Source organism: Triturus cristatus, chromosome 4_1 (genome assembly GCF_964204655.1).
Source record: "Triturus cristatus chromosome 4_1, aTriCri1.1, whole genome shotgun sequence".
NCBI classification, from domain to species: Eukaryota; Metazoa; Chordata; class Amphibia; order Caudata; family Salamandridae; genus Triturus; species Triturus cristatus.
The window spans coordinates 149,760,116-149,776,064 of NC_140585.1; the positions used below are offsets into that span (position 1 = coordinate 149,760,116).

Genomic DNA, 15,949 nt, shown 5'->3' on the forward strand with positions numbered 1-15,949 from the left:
TTGGAATACTAGCTGGGTCAGTTTTATCCCTCCTTTATCTTATAACTAATTGAAACAGTAACAAACAATGCCTGCTTCTGCATAACCAGAGACATTTACCAAAACGGCAGTGAAAGAAAGTCTATTTAAACAGACACTGTTTGCTTTGAAAATGTTGCATAATCTATGCCCAAGAGTAAATTTCCAGTTATACTGCTGGACATGTAATTTAGTACCTAGTAATAGTATTTGGCCTTTTACTAATTTCACAATGTCAATTTAGAGACATGATTTCTAAGTCAGCCGAAAATGAGATAGAACGAATTTCAGGATTTAAAATAGATTACGTGTGCTGCTGAAATTTCAAATGCTTGAAATATCAATTAATTATTAAACTCTACATATTTGATTGCTAATATATGTAACCATATTAAGAATTAAAGTGTAGGTTGGTGTGCGTCCACATCATTTTTAGCTGATTTTTAGTTGCAGTGTTGCAGAGCCTGGATAGCTCAGTCGGTAGAGCATCAGACTTTTAATCTGAGGGTCCAGGGTTCAAGTCCCTGTTCAGGCGGTCGGCTACTTTAAAGAAAAAGTATTCTGATTGTACATTCTTTTTGTGTTCCACTGCATGATGAATAAGATATTCCATTACCAAAATTAAAAAAAAACGTCTTTCATGGAGAAGTGAAAAACCCATCTGTCTCATATATCAGATGATGATACACTAAACTTAAGTTGTATGCAGACTTACCAACTGTATCATGTAGTTTGACACGGTGAATAACTTTTACCCAATTCAATATTCAAAATATAGCCATGGTTATAGTATCCAATGAACTTTATAAAGTTGATCAACAGCTCAAAGCTCATTATTTCATTTCTGAATATCTGTGCACCTCACTCAAGTAGATTGGCTCTGTGGCGCAATGGATAGCGCATTGGACTTCTAGGTGAATGTCAAGAAGGTATTCAAAGGCTGTGGGTTCGAATCCCACCAGAGTCAGTTTTATCCCTGTGTATTTCATAACTATTTAAAGAAGTTATAAGCGATGCATGCATGCTTCTGCTTCACCAAAATCATTTGCTAAAAAAGGTCAGTAAAAGGAAGTCTATTTTAAAGAGACACCGTTCAATTTGGGTAATCTATGCAGAAGAGGAAATTGTCAGCTGTACTGATGAAAATATAATTTACTCGGAAGTAAGATTTTGGGCCCTTCCTTAATTTTACCATGTCAATAAACACATATGAATTTGACGTCAGCAAAAAAATGAGATAGTAGCAACTTCAGGACTAAAAATAAGGTTACATTTACTGAAGAAATTTGAAATGCTTGAAATATCAATTCATTATTATATTCTAGTGTATTTGGTACCTTCTTCAGGTAACCATCTTAAGAAACATAGCGTTAGTTGGGACACTGCCAAATTTTGATTAGGTGATTTTGAGGTTTGCTGTATCAGAGCCTGGATAGCTCAGTCGGTAGAGCATCAGACTTTTAATCTGAGGGTCCAGGGTTCAAGTCCCTGTTCAGGCGGTTTGTTTAAAGAAAATGTACTCTAATGACATGCTCTTTTCAGGATCCAATGAACGAGTAGTCCCATTAGAGTAATTGCAAGTTACTCTTAATGGAGCCATTAAATACCCATCGGTCGTGTACCATTTGACAAGAGTTAAGAAGACTTACCGCAACGGTATCATGTCGTTTGAGATGTTGATTATCTTTTCCCCAATTCAATGTTCAAAATGGAACCCTGCTTATAGTTTCCAAATCACTTTATAAAGTTGGTCAACCGCTGATAGCTCATCTTTTTATTTGAGAATTTCTGTTCACCTTGTTGAATCAGGTTGGATCTCTGGTGCAATGGATAGCGGCTTGGGGTTCTAGGCGAATGTAGAGAAAGCATTCAAAGTCTTTGGGTTGGAATACTAGCTGGGTCAGTTTTATCCCTCCTTTATCTTATAACTAATTGAAACAGTAACAAACAATGCCTGCTTCTGCATAACCAGAGACATTTACCAAAACGGCAGTGAAAGAAAGTCTATTTAAACAGACACTGTTTGCTTTGAAAATGTTGCATAATCTATGCCCAAGAGTAAATTTCCAGTTATACTGCTGGACATGTAATTTAGTACCTAGTAATAGTATTTGGCCTTTTACTAATTTCACAATGTCAATTTAGAGACATGATTTCTAAGTCAGCCGAAAATGAGATAGAACGAATTTCAGGATTTAAAATAGATTACGTGTGCTGCTGAAATTTCAAATGCTTGAAATATCAATTAATTATTAAACTCTACATATTTGATTGCTAATATATGTAACCATATTAAGAATTAAAGTGTAGGTTGGTGTGCGTCCACATCATTTTTAGCTGATTTTTAGTTGCAGTGTTGAAGAGCCTGGATAGCTCAGTCGGTAGAGCATCAGACTTTTAATCTGAGGGTCCAGGGTTCAAGTCCCTGTTCAGGCGGTCGGCTACTTTAAAGAAAAAGTATTCTGATTGTACATTCTTTTTGTGTTCCACTGCATGATGAATAAGATATTCCATTACCAAAATTAAAAAAAAACGTCTTTCATGGAGAAGTGAAAAACCCATCTGTCTCATATATCAGATGACGATACACTAAACTTAAGTTTTATGCAGACTTACCAACTGTATCATGTAGTTTGACACGGTGAATAACTTTTACCCAATTCAATATTCAAAATATAGCCATGGTTATAGTATCCAATGAACTTTATAAAGTTGATCAACAGCTCAAAGCTCATTATTTCATTTCTGAATATCTGTGCACCTCACTCAAGCAGATTGGCTCTGTGGCGCAATGGATAGCGCATTGGACTTCTAGGTGAATGTCAAGAAGGTATTCAAAGGCTGTGGGTTCGAATCCCACCAGAGTCAGTTTTATCCCTGTTTATTTCATAACTATTTAAAGAAGTTATAAGCGATGCATGCATGCTTCTGCTTCACCAAAATCATTTGCTAAAAAAGGTCAGTAAAAGGAAGTCTATTTTAAAGAGACACCGTTCAATTTGGGTAATCTATGCAGAAGAGGAAATTGTCAGCTGTACTGATGAAAATATAATTTACTCGGAAGTAAGATTTTGGGCCCTTCCTTAATTTTACCATGTCAATAAACACATATGAATTTGACGTCAGCAAAAAAATGAGATAGTAGCAACTTCAGGACTAAAAATAAGGTTACATTTACTGAAGAAATTTCAAATGCTTGAAATATCAATTCATTATTATATTCTAGTGTATTTGGTACCTTCTTCAGGTAACCATCTTAAGAAACATAGCGTTAGTTGGGACGCTGCCAAATTTTGATTAGGTGATTTTGAGGTTTGCTGTATCAGAGCCTGGATAGCTCAGTCGGTAGAGCATCAGACTTTTGATCTGAGGGTCCAGGGTTCAAGTCCCCTTTCAGGCGGTAGGCTACTTTAAAGAAAAAGTATTCTGATTGTACATTCTTTTTGTGTTCCACTGCATGATGAATAAGATATTCCATTACCAAAATTAAAAAAAAATGTCTTTCATGGAGAAGTGAAAAACCCATCTGTCTCATATATCAGATGATGATACACTAAACTTAAGTTGTATGCAGACTTACCAACTGTATCATGTAGTTTGACACGGTGAATAACTTTTACCCAATTCAATATTCAAAATATAGCCATGGTTATAGTATCCAATGAACTTTATAAAGTTGATCAACAGCTCAAAGCTCATTATTTCATTTCTGAATATCTGTGCACCTCACTCAAGCAGATTGGCTCTGTGGCGCAATGGATAGCGCATTGGACTTCTAGGTGAATGTCAAGAAGGTATTCAAAGGCTGTGGGTTCGAATCCCACCAGAGTCAGTTTTATCCCTGTGTATTTCATAACTATTTAAAGAAGTTATAAGCGATGCATGCATGCTTCTGCTTCACCAAAATCATTTGCTAAAAAAGGTCAGTAAAAGGAAGTCTATTTTAAAGAGACACCGTTCAATTTGGGTAATCTATGCAGAAGAGGAAATTGTCAGCTGTACTGATGAAAATATAATTTACTCGGAAGTAAGATTTTGGGCCCTTCCTTAATTTTACCATGTCAATAAACACATATGAATTTGACGTCAGCAAAAAAATGAGATAGTAGCAACTTCAGGACTAAAAATAAGGTTACATTTACTGAAGAAATTTCAAATGCTTGAAATATCAATTCATTATTATATTCTAGTGTATTTGGTACCTTCTTCAGGTAACCATCTTAAGAAACATAGCGTTAGTTGGGACACTGCCAAATTTTGATTAGGTGATTTTGAGGTTTGCTGTATCAGAGCCTGGATAGCTCAGTCGGTAGAGCATCAGACTTTTAATCTGAGGGTCCAGGGTTCAAGTCCCTGTTCAGGCGGTTTGTTTAAAGAAAATGTACTCTAATGACATTCTCTTTTCAGGATCCAATGAACGAGTAGTCCCATTAGAGTAATTGCAAGTTACTCTTAATGGAGCCATTAAATACCCATCGGTCGTGTACCATTTGACAAGAGTTAAGAAGACTTACCGCAACGGTATCATGTCGTTTGAGATGTTGATTATCTTTTCCCCAATTCAATGTTCAAAATGGAACCCTGCTTATAGTTTCCAAATCACTTTATAAAGTTGGTCAACCGCTGATAGCTCATCTTTTTATTTGAGAATTTCTGTTCACCTTGTTGAATCAGGTTGGATCTCTGGTGCAATGGATAGCGGCTTGGGGTTCTAGGCGAATGTAGAGAAAGCATTCAAAGTCTTTGGGTTGGAATACTAGCTGGGTCAGTTTTATCCCTCCTTTATCTTATAACTAATTGAAACAGTAACAAACAATGCCTGCTTCTGCATAACCAGAGACATTTACCAAAACGGCAGTGAAAGAAAGTCTATTTAAACAGACACTGTTTGCTTTGAAAATGTTGCATAATCTATGCCCAAGAGTAAATTTCCAGTTATACTGCTGGACATGTAATTTAGTACCTAGTAATAGTATTTGGCCTTTTACTAATTTCACAATGTCAATTTAGAGACATGATTTCTAAGTCAGCCGAAAATGAGATAGAACGAATTTCAGGATTTAAAATAGATTACGTGTGCTGCTGAAATTTCAAATGCTTGAAATATCAATTAATTATTAAACTCTACATATTTGATTGCTAATATATGTAACCATATTAAGAATTAAAGTGTAGGTTGGTGTGCGTCCACATCATTTTTAGCTGATTTTTAGTTGCAGTGTTGCAGAGCCTGGATAGCTCAGTCGGTAGAGCATCAGACTTTTAATCTGAGGGTCCAGGGTTCAAGTCCCTGTTCAGGCGGTCGGCTACTTTAAAGAAAAAGTATTCTGATTGTACATTCTTTTTGTGTTCCACTGCATGATGAATAAGATATTCCATTACCAAAATTAAAAAAAAACGTCTTTCATGGAGAAGTGAAAAACCCATCTGTCTCATATATCAGATGACGATACACTAAACTTAAGTTTTATGCAGACTTACCAACTGTATCATGTAGTTTGACACGGTGAATAACTTTTACCCAATTCAATATTCAAAATATAGCCATGGTTATAGTATCCAATGAACTTTATAAAGTTGATCAACAGCTCAAAGCTCATTATTTCATTTCTGAATATCTGTGCACCTCACTCAAGCAGATTGGCTCTGTGGCGCAATGGATAGCGCATTGGACTTCTAGGTGAATGTCAAGAAGGTATTCAAAGGCTGTGGGTTCGAATCCCACCAGAGTCAGTTTTATCCCTGTTTATTTCATAACTATTTAAAGAAGTTATAAGCGATGCATGCATGCTTCTGCTTCACCAAAATCATTTGCTAAAAAAGGTCAGTAAAAGGAAGTCTATTTTAAAGAGACACCGTTCAATTTGGGTAATCTATGCAGAAGAGGAAATTGTCAGCTGTACTGATGAAAATATAATTTACTCGGAAGTAAGATTTTGGGCCCTTCCTTAATTTTACCATGTCAATAAACACATATGAATTTGACGTCAGCAAAAAAATGAGATAGTAGCAACTTCAGGACTAAAAATAAGGTTACATTTACTGAAGAAATTTCAAATGCTTGAAATATCAATTCATTATTATATTCTAGTGTATTTGGTACCTTCTTCAGGTAACCATCTTAAGAAACATAGCGTTAGTTGGGACGCTGCCAAATTTTGATTAGGTGATTTTGAGGTTTGCTGTATCAGAGCCTGGATAGCTCAGTCGGTAGAGCATCAGACTTTTGATCTGAGGGTCCAGGGTTCAAGTCCCCTTTCAGGCGGTAGGCTACTTTAAAGAAAAAGTATTCTGATTGTACATTCTTTTTGTGTTCCACTGCATGATGAATAAGATATTCCATTACCAAAATTAAAAAAAAATGTCTTTCATGGAGAAGTGAAAAACCCATCTGTCTCATATATCAGATGATGATACACTAAACTTAAGTTGTATGCAGACTTACCAACTGTATCATGTAGTTTGACACGGTGAATAACTTTTACCCAATTCAATATTCAAAATATAGCCATGGTTATAGTATCCAATGAACTTTATAAAGTTGATCAACAGCTCAAAGCTCATTATTTCATTTCTGAATATCTGTGCACCTCACTCAAGCAGATTGGCTCTGTGGCGCAATGGATAGCGCATTGGACTTCTAGGTGAATGTCAAGAAGGTATTCAAAGGCTGTGGGTTCGAATCCCACCAGAGTCAGTTTTATCCCTGTGTATTTCATAACTATTTAAAGAAGTTATAAGCGATGCATGCATGCTTCTGCTTCACCAAAATCATTTGCTAAAAAAGGTCAGTAAAAGGAAGTCTATTTTAAAGAGACACCGTTCAATTTGGGTAATCTATGCAGAAGAGGAAATTGTCAGCTGTACTGATGAAAATATAATTTACTCGGAAGTAAGATTTTGGGCCCTTCCTTAATTTTACCATGTCAATAAACACATATGAATTTGACGTCAGCAAAAAAATGAGATAGTAGCAACTTCAGGACTAAAAATAAGGTTACATTTACTGAAGAAATTTCAAATGCTTGAAATATCAATTCATTATTATATTCTAGTGTATTTGGTACCTTCTTCAGGTAACCATCTTAAGAAACATAGCGTTAGTTGGGACACTGCCAAATTTTGATTAGGTGATTTTGAGGTTTGCTGTATCAGAGCCTGGATAGCTCAGTCGGTAGAGCATCAGACTTTTAATCTGAGGGTCCAGGGTTCAAGTCCCTGTTCAGGCGGTTTGTTTAAAGAAAATGTACTCTAATGACATTCTCTTTTCAGGATCCAATGAACGAGTAGTCCCATTAGAGTAATTGCAAGTTACTCTTAATGGAGCCATTAAATACCCATCGGTCGTGTACCATTTGACAAGAGTTAAGAAGACTTACCGCAACGGTATCATGTCGTTTGAGATGTTGATTATCTTTTCCCCAATTCAATGTTCAAAATGGAACCCTGCTTATAGTTTTCAAATCACTTTATAAAGTTGGTCAACCGCTGATAGCTCATCTTTTTATTTGAGAATTTCTGTTCACCTTGTTGAATCAGGTTGGATCTCTGGTGCAATGGATAGCGGCTTGGGGTTCTAGGCGAATGTAGAGAAAGCATTCAAAGTCTTTGGGTTGGAATACTAGCTGGGTCAGTTTTATCCCTCCTTTATCTTATAACTAATTGAAACAGTAACAAACAATGCCTGCTTCTGCATAACCAGAGACATTTACCAAAACGGCAGTGAAAGAAAGTCTATTTAAACAGACACTGTTTGCTTTGAAAATGTTGCATAATCTATGCCCAAGAGTAAATTTCCAGTTATACTGCTGGACATGTAATTTAGTACCTAGTAATAGTATTTGGCCTTTTACTAATTTCACAATGTCAATTTAGAGACATGATTTCTAAGTCAGCCGAAAATGAGATAGAACGAATTTCAGGATTTAAAATAGATTACGTGTGCTGCTGAAATTTCAAATGCTTGAAATATCAATTAATTATTAAACTCTACATATTTGATTGCTAATATATGTAACCATATTAAGAATTAAAGTGTAGGTTGGTGTGCGTCCACATCATTTTTAGCTGATTTTTAGTTGCAGTGTTGCAGAGCCTGGATAGCTCAGTCGGTAGAGCATCAGACTTTTAATCTGAGGGTCCAGGGTTCAAGTCCCTGTTCAGGCGGTCGGCTACTTTAAAGAAAAAGTATTCTGATTGTACATTCTTTTTGTGTTCCACTGCATGATGAATAAGATATTCCATTACCAAAATTAAAAAAAAACGTCTTTCATGGAGAAGTGAAAAACCCATCTGTCTCATATATCAGATGATGATACACTAAACTTAAGTTGTATGCAGACTTACCAACTGTATCATGTAGTTTGACACGGTGAATAACTTTTACCCAATTCAATATTCAAAATATAGCCATGGTTATAGTATCCAATGAACTTTATAAAGTTGATCAACAGCTCAAAGCTCATTATTTCATTTCTGAATATCTGTGCACCTCACTCAAGTAGATTGGCTCTGTGGCGCAATGGATAGCGCATTGGACTTCTAGGTGAATGTCAAGAAGGTATTCAAAGGCTGTGGGTTCGAATCCCACCAGAGTCAGTTTTATCCCTGTGTATTTCATAACTATTTAAAGAAGTTATAAGCGATGCATGCATGCTTCTGCTTCACCAAAATCATTTGCTAAAAAAGGTCAGTAAAAGGAAGTCTATTTTAAAGAGACACCGTTCAATTTGGGTAATCTATGCAGAAGAGGAAATTGTCAGCTGTACTGATGAAAATATAATTTACTCGGAAGTAAGATTTTGGGCCCTTCCTTAATTTTACCATGTCAATAAACACATATGAATTTGACGTCAGCAAAAAAATGAGATAGTAGCAACTTCAGGACTAAAAATAAGGTTACATTTACTGAAGAAATTTCAAATGCTTGAAATATCAATTCATTATTATATTCTAGTGTATTTGGTACCTTCTTCAGGTAACCATCTTAAGAAACATAGCGTTAGTTGGGACACTGCCAAATTTTGATTAGGTGATTTTGAGGTTTGCTGTATCAGAGCCTGGATAGCTCAGTCGGTAGAGCATCAGACTTTTAATCTGAGGGTCCAGGGTTCAAGTCCCTGTTCAGGCGGTTTGTTTAAAGAAAATGTACTCTAATGACATGCTCTTTTCAGGATCCAATGAACGAGTAGTCCCATTAGAGTAATTGCAAGTTACTCTTAATGGAGCCATTAAATACCCATCGGTCGTGTACCATTTGACAAGAGTTAAGAAGACTTACCGCAACGGTATCATGTCGTTTGAGATGTTGATTATCTTTTCCCCAATTCAATGTTCAAAATGGAACCCTGCTTATAGTTTCCAAATCACTTTATAAAGTTGGTCAACCGCTGATAGCTCATCTTTTTATTTGAGAATTTCTGTTCACCTTGTTGAATCAGGTTGGATCTCTGGTGCAATGGATAGCGGCTTGGGGTTCTAGGCGAATGTAGAGAAAGCATTCAAAGTCTTTGGGTTGGAATACTAGCTGGGTCAGTTTTATCCCTCCTTTATCTTATAACTAATTGAAACAGTAACAAACAATGCCTGCTTCTGCATAACCAGAGACATTTACCAAAACGGCAGTGAAAGAAAGTCTATTTAAACAGACACTGTTTGCTTTGAAAATGTTGCATAATCTATGCCCAAGAGTAAATTTCCAGTTATACTGCTGGACATGTAATTTAGTACCTAGTAATAGTATTTGGCCTTTTACTAATTTCACAATGTCAATTTAGAGACATGATTTCTAAGTCAGCCGAAAATGAGATAGAACGAATTTCAGGATTTAAAATAGATTACGTGTGCTGCTGAAATTTCAAATGCTTGAAATATCAATTAATTATTAAACTCTACATATTTGATTGCTAATATATGTAACCATATTAAGAATTAAAGTGTAGGTTGGTGTGCGTCCACATCATTTTTAGCTGATTTTTAGTTGCAGTGTTGCAGAGCCTGGATAGCTCAGTCGGTAGAGCATCAGACTTTTAATCTGAGGGTCCAGGGTTCAAGTCCCTGTTCAGGCGGTCGGCTACTTTAAAGAAAAAGTATTCTGATTGTACATTCTTTTTGTGTTCCACTGCATGATGAATAAGATATTCCATTACCAAAATTAAAAAAAAACGTCTTTCATGGAGAAGTGAAAAACCCATCTGTCTCATATATCAGATGACGATACACTAAACTTAAGTTTTATGCAGACTTACCAACTGTATCATGTAGTTTGACACGGTGAATAACTTTTACCCAATTCAATATTCAAAATATAGCCATGGTTATAGTATCCAATGAACTTTATAAAGTTGATCAACAGCTCAAAGCTCATTATTTCATTTCTGAATATCTGTGCACCTCACTCAAGCAGATTGGCTCTGTGGCGCAATGGATAGCGCATTGGACTTCTAGGTGAATGTCAAGAAGGTATTCAAAGGCTGTGGGTTCGAATCCCACCAGAGTCAGTTTTATCCCTGTTTATTTCATAACTATTTAAAGAAGTTATAAGCGATGCATGCATGCTTCTGCTTCACCAAAATCATTTGCTAAAAAAGGTCAGTAAAAGGAAGTCTATTTTAAAGAGACACCGTTCAATTTGGGTAATCTATGCAGAAGAGGAAATTGTCAGCTGTACTGATGAAAATATAATTTACTCGGAAGTAAGATTTTGGGCCCTTCCTTAATTTTACCATGTCAATAAACACATATGAATTTGACGTCAGCAAAAAAATGAGATAGTAGCAACTTCAGGACTAAAAATAAGGTTACATTTACTGAAGAAATTTCAAATGCTTGAAATATCAATTCATTATTATATTCTAGTGTATTTGGTACCTTCTTCAGGTAACCATCTTAAGAAACATAGCGTTAGTTGGGACGCTGCCAAATTTTGATTAGGTGATTTTGAGGTTTGCTGTATCAGAGCCTGGATAGCTCAGTCGGTAGAGCATCAGACTTTTAATCTGAGGGTCCAGGGTTCAAGTCCCCGTTCAGGCGGTAGGCTACTTTAAAGAAAAAGTATTCTGATTGTACATTCTTTTTGTGTTCCACTGCATGATGAATAAGATATTCCATTACCAAAATTAAAAAAAAATGTCTTTCATGGAGAAGTGAAAAACCCATCTGTCTCATATATCAGATGATGATACACTAAACTTAAGTTGTATGCAGACTTACCAACTGTATCATGTAGTTTGACACGGTGAATAACTTTTACCCAATTCAATATTCAAAATATAGCCATGGTTATAGTATCCAATGAACTTTATAAAGTTGATCAACAGCTCAAAGCTCATTATTTCATTTCTGAATATCTGTGCACCTCACTCAAGCAGATTGGCTCTGTGGCGCAATGGATAGCGCATTGGACTTCTAGGTGAATGTCAAGAAGGTATTCAAAGGCTGTGGGTTCGAATCCCACCAGAGTCAGTTTTATCCCTGTGTATTTCATAACTATTTAAAGAAGTTATAAGCGATGCATGCATGCTTCTGCTTCACCAAAATCATTTGCTAAAAAAGGTCAGTAAAAGGAAGTCTATTTTAAAGAGACACCGTTCAATTTGGGTAATCTATGCAGAAGAGGAAATTGTCAGCTGTACTGATGAAAATATAATTTACTCGGAAGTAAGATTTTGGGCCCTTCCTTAATTTTACCATGTCAATAAACACATATGAATTTGACGTCAGCAAAAAAATGAGATAGTAGCAACTTCAGGACTAAAAATAAGGTTACATTTACTGAAGAAATTTCAAATGCTTGAAATATCAATTCATTATTATATTCTAGTGTATTTGGTACCTTCTTCAGGTAACCATCTTAAGAAACATAGCGTTAGTTGGGACACTGCCAAATTTTGATTAGGTGATTTTGAGGTTTGCTGTATCAGAGCCTGGATAGCTCAGTCGGTAGAGCATCAGACTTTTAATCTGAGGGTCCAGGGTTCAAGTCCCTGTTCAGGCGGTTTGTTTAAAGAAAATGTACTCTAATGACATGCTCTTTTCAGGATCCAATGAACGAGTAGTCCCATTAGAGTAATTGCAAGTTACTCTTAATGGAGCCATTAAATACCCATCGGTCGTGTACCATTTGACAAGAGTTAAGAAGACTTACCGCAACGGTATCATGTCGTTTGAGATGTTGATTATCTTTTCCCCAATTCAATGTTCAAAATGGAACCCTGCTTATAGTTTCCAAATCACTTTATAAAGTTGGTCAACCGCTGATAGCTCATCTTTTTATTTGAGAATTTCTGTTCACCTTGTTGAATCAGGTTGGATCTCTGGTGCAATGGATAGCGGCTTGGGGTTCTAGGCGAATGTAGAGAAAGCATTCAAAGTCTTTGGGTTGGAATACTAGCTGGGTCAGTTTTATCCCTCCTTTATCTTATAACTAATTGAAACAGTAACAAACAATGCCTGCTTCTGCATAACCAGAGACATTTACCAAAACGGCAGTGAAAGAAAGTCTATTTAAACAGACACTGTTTGCTTTGAAAATGTTGCATAATCTATGCCCAAGAGTAAATTTCCAGTTATACTGCTGGACATGTAATTTAGTACCTAGTAATAGTATTTGGCCTTTTACTAATTTCACAATGTCAATTTAGAGACATGATTTCTAAGTCAGCCGAAAATGAGATAGAACGAATTTCAGGATTTAAAATAGATTACGTGTGCTGCTGAAATTTCAAATGCTTGAAATATCAATTAATTATTAAACTCTACATATTTGATTGCTAATATATGTAACCATATTAAGAATTAAAGTGTAGGTTGGTGTGCGTCAACATCATTTTTAGCTGATTTTTAGTTGCAGTGTTGCAGAGCCTGGATAGCTCAGTCGGTAGAGCATCAGACTTTTAATCTGAGGGTCCAGGGTTCAAGTCCCTGTTCAGGCGGTCGGCTACTTTAAAGAAAAAGTATTCTGATTGTACATTCTTTTTGTGTTCCACTGCATGATGAATAAGATATTCCATTACCAAAATTAAAAAAAAACGTCTTTCATGGAGAAGTGAAAAACCCATCTGTCTCATATATCAGATGACGATACACTAAACTTAAGTTTTATGCAGACTTACCAACTGTATCATGTAGTTTGACACGGTGAATAACTTTTACCCAATTCAATATTCAAAATATAGCCATGGTTATAGTATCCAATGAACTTTATAAAGTTGATCAACAGCTCAAAGCTCATTATTTCATTTCTGAATATCTGTGCACCTCACTCAAGCAGATTGGCTCTGTGGCGCAATGGATAGCGCATTGGACTTCTAAGTGAATGTCAAGAAGGTATTCAAAGGCTGTGGGTTCGAATCCCACCAGAGTCAGTTTTATCCCTGTTTATTTCATAACTATTTAAAGAAGTTATAAGCGATGCATGCATGCTTCTGCTTCACCAAAATCATTTGCTAAAAAAGGTCAGTAAAAGGAAGTCTATTTTAAAGAGACACCGTTCAATTTGGGTAATCTATGCAGAAGAGGAAATTGTCAGCTGTACTGATGAAAATATAATTTACTCGGAAGTAAGATTTTGGGCCCTTCCTTAATTTTACCATGTCAATAAACACATATGAATTTGACGTCAGCAAAAAAATGAGATAGTAGCAACTTCAGGACTAAAAATAAGGTTACATTTACTGAAGAAATTTCAAATGCTTGAAATATCAATTCATTATTATATTCTAGTGTATTTGGTACCTTCTTCAGGTAACCATATTAAGAAACATAGCGTTAGTTGGGACGCTGCCAAATTTTGATTAGGTGATTTTGAGGTTTGCTGTATCAGAGCCTGGATAGCTCAGTCGGTAGAGCATCAGACTTTTAATCTGAGGGTCCAGGGTTCAAGTCCCCGTTCAGGCGGTAGGCTACTTTAAAGAAAAAGTATTCTGATTGTACATTCTTTTTGTGTTCCACTGCATGATGAATAAGATATTCCATTACCAAAATTAAAAAAAAATGTCTTTCATGGAGAAGTGAAAAACCCATCTGTCTCATATATCAGATGATGATACACTAAACTTAAGTTGTATGCAGACTTACCAACTGTATCATGTAGTTTGACACGGTGAATAACTTTTACCCAATTCAATATTCAAAATATAGCCATGGTTATAGTATCCAATGAACTTTATAAAGTTGATCAACAGCTCAAAGCTCATTATTTCATTTCTGAATATCTGTGCACCTCACTCAAGCAGATTGGCTCTGTGGCGCAATGGATAGCGCATTGGACTTCTAGGTGAATGTCAAGAAGGTATTCAAAGGCTGTGGGTTCGAATCCCACCAGAGTCAGTTTTATCCCTGTGTATTTCATAACTATTTAAAGAAGTTATAAGCGATGCATGCATGCTTCTGCTTCACCAAAATCATTTGCTAAAAAAGGTCAGTAAAAGGAAGTCTATTTTAAAGAGACACCGTTCAATTTGGGTAATCTATGCAGAAGAGGAAATTGTCAGCTGTACTGATGAAAATATAATTTACTCGGAAGTAAGATTTTGGGCCCTTCCTTAATTTTACCATGTCAATAAACACATATGAATTTGACGTCAGCAAAAAAATGAGATAGTAGCAACTTCAGGACTAAAAATAAGGTTACATTTACTGAAGAAATTTCAAATGCTTGAAATATCAATTCATTATTATATTCTAGTGTATTTGGTACCTTCTTCAGGTAACCATCTTAAGAAACATAGCGTTAGTTGGGACACTGCCAAATTTTGATTAGGTGATTTTGAGGTTTGCTGTATCAGAGCCTGGATAGCTCAGTCGGTAGAGCATCAGACTTTTAATCTGAGGGTCCAGGGTTCAAGTCCCTGTTCAGGCGGTTTGTTTAAAGAAAATGTACTCTAATGACATGCTCTTTTCAGGATCCAATGAACGAGTAGTCCCATTAGAGTAATTGCAAGTTACTCTTAATGGAGCCATTAAATACCCATCGGTCGTGTACCATTTGACAAGAGTTAAGAAGACTTACCGCAACGGTATCATGTCGTTTGAGATGTTGATTATCTTTTCCCCAATTCAATGTTCAAAATGGAACCCTGCTTATAGTTTCCAAATCACTTTATAAAGTTGGTCAACCGCTGATAGCTCATCTTTTTATTTGAGAATTTCTGTTCACCTTGTTGAATCAGGTTGGATCTCTGGTGCAATGGATAGCGGCTTGGGGTTCTAGGCGAATGTAGAGAAAGCATTCAAAGTCTTTGGGTTGGAATACTAGCTGGGTCAGTTTTATCCCTCCTTTATCTTATAACTAATTGAAACAGTAACAAACAATGCCTGCTTCTGCATAACCAGAGACATTTACCAAAACGGCAGTGAAAGAAAGTCTATTTAAACAGACACTGTTTGCTTTGAAAATGTTGCATAATCTATGCCCAAGAGTAAATTTCCAGTTATACTGCTGGACATGTAATTTAGTACCTAGTAATAGTATTTGGCCTTTTACTAATTTCACAATGTCAATTTAGAGACATGATTTCTAAGTCAGCCGAAAATGAGATAGAACGAATTTCAGGATTTAAAATAGATTACGTGTGCTGCTGAAATTTCAAATGCTTGAAATATCAATTAATTATTAAACTCTACATATTTGATTGCTAATATATGTAACCATATTAAGAATTAAAGTGTAGGTTGGTGTGCGTCCACATCATTTTTAGCTGATTTTTAGTTGCAGTGTTGCAGAGCCTGGATAGCTCAGTCGGTAGAGCATCAGACTTTTAATCTGAGGGTCCAGGGTTCAAGTCCCTGTTCAGGCGGTCGGCTACTTTAAAGAAAAAGTATTCTGATTGTACATTCTTTTTGTGTTCCACTGCATGATGAATAAGATATTCCATTACCAAAATTAAAAAAAAACGTCTTTCATGGAGAAGTGAAAAACCCATCTGTCTCA

At 36.0% G+C, this 15,949-nt stretch overlaps 23 non-coding genes across 23 annotated transcripts; all 23 read left to right on the plus strand.

The window, feature by feature from the left end:
* The first annotated feature begins 480 nt into the window (after positions 1–480).
* TRNAK-UUU (transfer RNA lysine (anticodon UUU)) lies at positions 481–553 on the plus strand. The gene has a single exon. It is a non-coding gene; the product is annotated as a tRNA-Lys (tRNA).
* Positions 554–894: 341 nt separating this feature from the next.
* TRNAR-UCU (transfer RNA arginine (anticodon UCU)) lies at positions 895–985 on the plus strand. Its single transcript is given in 2 exon segments — positions 895–931; positions 950–985. It is a non-coding gene; the product is annotated as a tRNA-Arg (tRNA).
* Positions 986–1,444: 459 nt separating this feature from the next.
* Positions 1,445–1,517, plus strand: TRNAK-UUU (transfer RNA lysine (anticodon UUU)). The gene has a single exon. It is a non-coding gene; the product is annotated as a tRNA-Lys (tRNA).
* Positions 1,518–2,381: 864 nt separating this feature from the next.
* Positions 2,382–2,454, plus strand: TRNAK-UUU (transfer RNA lysine (anticodon UUU)). The gene has a single exon. It is a non-coding gene; the product is annotated as a tRNA-Lys (tRNA).
* Positions 2,455–2,795: 341 nt separating this feature from the next.
* Positions 2,796–2,886, plus strand: TRNAR-UCU (transfer RNA arginine (anticodon UCU)). The gene is given in 2 exon segments: positions 2,796–2,832; positions 2,851–2,886. It is a non-coding gene; the product is annotated as a tRNA-Arg (tRNA).
* An 873-nt stretch (positions 2,887–3,759) lies between these two features.
* Positions 3,760–3,850, plus strand: TRNAR-UCU (transfer RNA arginine (anticodon UCU)). The gene is given in 2 exon segments: positions 3,760–3,796; positions 3,815–3,850. It is a non-coding gene; the product is annotated as a tRNA-Arg (tRNA).
* A 459-nt stretch (positions 3,851–4,309) lies between these two features.
* Positions 4,310–4,382, plus strand: TRNAK-UUU (transfer RNA lysine (anticodon UUU)). The gene has a single exon. It is a non-coding gene; the product is annotated as a tRNA-Lys (tRNA).
* Positions 4,383–5,246: 864 nt separating this feature from the next.
* TRNAK-UUU (transfer RNA lysine (anticodon UUU)) lies at positions 5,247–5,319 on the plus strand. The gene has a single exon. It is a non-coding gene; the product is annotated as a tRNA-Lys (tRNA).
* A 341-nt stretch (positions 5,320–5,660) lies between these two features.
* TRNAR-UCU (transfer RNA arginine (anticodon UCU)) lies at positions 5,661–5,751 on the plus strand. Its single transcript is given in 2 exon segments — positions 5,661–5,697; positions 5,716–5,751. It is a non-coding gene; the product is annotated as a tRNA-Arg (tRNA).
* An 873-nt stretch (positions 5,752–6,624) lies between these two features.
* Positions 6,625–6,715, plus strand: TRNAR-UCU (transfer RNA arginine (anticodon UCU)). Its single transcript is given in 2 exon segments — positions 6,625–6,661; positions 6,680–6,715. It is a non-coding gene; the product is annotated as a tRNA-Arg (tRNA).
* A 459-nt stretch (positions 6,716–7,174) lies between these two features.
* On the plus strand, positions 7,175–7,247 carry TRNAK-UUU (transfer RNA lysine (anticodon UUU)). Its single transcript has one exon. It is a non-coding gene; the product is annotated as a tRNA-Lys (tRNA).
* An 864-nt stretch (positions 7,248–8,111) lies between these two features.
* TRNAK-UUU (transfer RNA lysine (anticodon UUU)) lies at positions 8,112–8,184 on the plus strand. Its single transcript has one exon. It is a non-coding gene; the product is annotated as a tRNA-Lys (tRNA).
* A 341-nt stretch (positions 8,185–8,525) lies between these two features.
* Positions 8,526–8,616, plus strand: TRNAR-UCU (transfer RNA arginine (anticodon UCU)). The gene is given in 2 exon segments: positions 8,526–8,562; positions 8,581–8,616. It is a non-coding gene; the product is annotated as a tRNA-Arg (tRNA).
* A 459-nt stretch (positions 8,617–9,075) lies between these two features.
* Positions 9,076–9,148, plus strand: TRNAK-UUU (transfer RNA lysine (anticodon UUU)). The gene has a single exon. It is a non-coding gene; the product is annotated as a tRNA-Lys (tRNA).
* An 864-nt stretch (positions 9,149–10,012) lies between these two features.
* TRNAK-UUU (transfer RNA lysine (anticodon UUU)) lies at positions 10,013–10,085 on the plus strand. Its single transcript has one exon. It is a non-coding gene; the product is annotated as a tRNA-Lys (tRNA).
* Positions 10,086–10,426: 341 nt separating this feature from the next.
* TRNAR-UCU (transfer RNA arginine (anticodon UCU)) lies at positions 10,427–10,517 on the plus strand. The gene is given in 2 exon segments: positions 10,427–10,463; positions 10,482–10,517. It is a non-coding gene; the product is annotated as a tRNA-Arg (tRNA).
* Positions 10,518–11,390: 873 nt separating this feature from the next.
* Positions 11,391–11,481, plus strand: TRNAR-UCU (transfer RNA arginine (anticodon UCU)). Its single transcript is given in 2 exon segments — positions 11,391–11,427; positions 11,446–11,481. It is a non-coding gene; the product is annotated as a tRNA-Arg (tRNA).
* Positions 11,482–11,940: 459 nt separating this feature from the next.
* TRNAK-UUU (transfer RNA lysine (anticodon UUU)) lies at positions 11,941–12,013 on the plus strand. Its single transcript has one exon. It is a non-coding gene; the product is annotated as a tRNA-Lys (tRNA).
* An 864-nt stretch (positions 12,014–12,877) lies between these two features.
* TRNAK-UUU (transfer RNA lysine (anticodon UUU)) lies at positions 12,878–12,950 on the plus strand. The gene has a single exon. It is a non-coding gene; the product is annotated as a tRNA-Lys (tRNA).
* A 341-nt stretch (positions 12,951–13,291) lies between these two features.
* Positions 13,292–13,382, plus strand: TRNAR-UCU (transfer RNA arginine (anticodon UCU)). The gene is given in 2 exon segments: positions 13,292–13,328; positions 13,347–13,382. It is a non-coding gene; the product is annotated as a tRNA-Arg (tRNA).
* An 873-nt stretch (positions 13,383–14,255) lies between these two features.
* TRNAR-UCU (transfer RNA arginine (anticodon UCU)) lies at positions 14,256–14,346 on the plus strand. Its single transcript is given in 2 exon segments — positions 14,256–14,292; positions 14,311–14,346. It is a non-coding gene; the product is annotated as a tRNA-Arg (tRNA).
* A 459-nt stretch (positions 14,347–14,805) lies between these two features.
* On the plus strand, positions 14,806–14,878 carry TRNAK-UUU (transfer RNA lysine (anticodon UUU)). The gene has a single exon. It is a non-coding gene; the product is annotated as a tRNA-Lys (tRNA).
* Positions 14,879–15,742: 864 nt separating this feature from the next.
* On the plus strand, positions 15,743–15,815 carry TRNAK-UUU (transfer RNA lysine (anticodon UUU)). Its single transcript has one exon. It is a non-coding gene; the product is annotated as a tRNA-Lys (tRNA).
* The last annotated feature ends 134 nt before the right edge of the window (positions 15,816–15,949 follow it).